Source organism: Elephantulus edwardii, unplaced genomic scaffold (assembly GCF_000299155.1).
Source record: "Elephantulus edwardii isolate Elephantulus edwardi_28Jun2011 unplaced genomic scaffold, EleEdw1.0 scaffold00362, whole genome shotgun sequence".
In the NCBI taxonomy this organism is placed as follows: domain Eukaryota; kingdom Metazoa; phylum Chordata; class Mammalia; order Macroscelidea; family Macroscelididae; genus Elephantulus; species Elephantulus edwardii.
Genome location: NW_006400112.1, coordinates 130,571 through 131,244, shown reverse-complemented (window position 1 = coordinate 131,244; position 674 = coordinate 130,571).

The window sequence follows — 674 nt, the reverse complement described above, 5'->3', positions numbered from 1 at the left end:
TGCAACAATGAATGAATGAAATTCCAAAATCTCTGTAGATGTTCATTGAAATGAAAAATAAACAAACTAAATTAATAAAAAAGGAACATGATTCTAAAATACAAAGTTCATCATTGTGTTTAGTGGATGAACTTTTTTAAACTTCTCATTAGGCCAGACCAGCTAGTAGCCTTATCCTCTCTGTATTGAGGGTAAAGAGTAAATCTCTGCATTCTTAATAGTTTCCAGATAGCAGAAAACAAGGCTTTGGAAACCAGAGTTAAATACAAATATTATGAAAGTGAAAATATTCGTTATTAATGAGCCCAGAGAACATTTTACACTCCAGGTCTCTCTCGTGTTGAATGCAAAGATAAGGAGGTGGCAGGAGTTTGTAAAGTACAGAAAGGGGTTAATCACTTAGGTCAGTGGTCCATCAATTCCAAAATGCCAGAGAAAAAACCTTGGACTCTGTGACCAGCAGAATGTAACATTACACATTTTTCTTATGCTGTGACTTTGAAATAGCCTTAGAAATATGCACTTGCTCAGTGGAAATAATTATTTAGGCCAGATGACCTTCACAGAATACTGCCCACATATGTTTCCCTGAAGAGAAGGGACCCACAGAGAGAAACATTTGGCATTTGCTTCACCCCTTCCATCACTGCTAACTGAAACAGGGTCCATTTTGG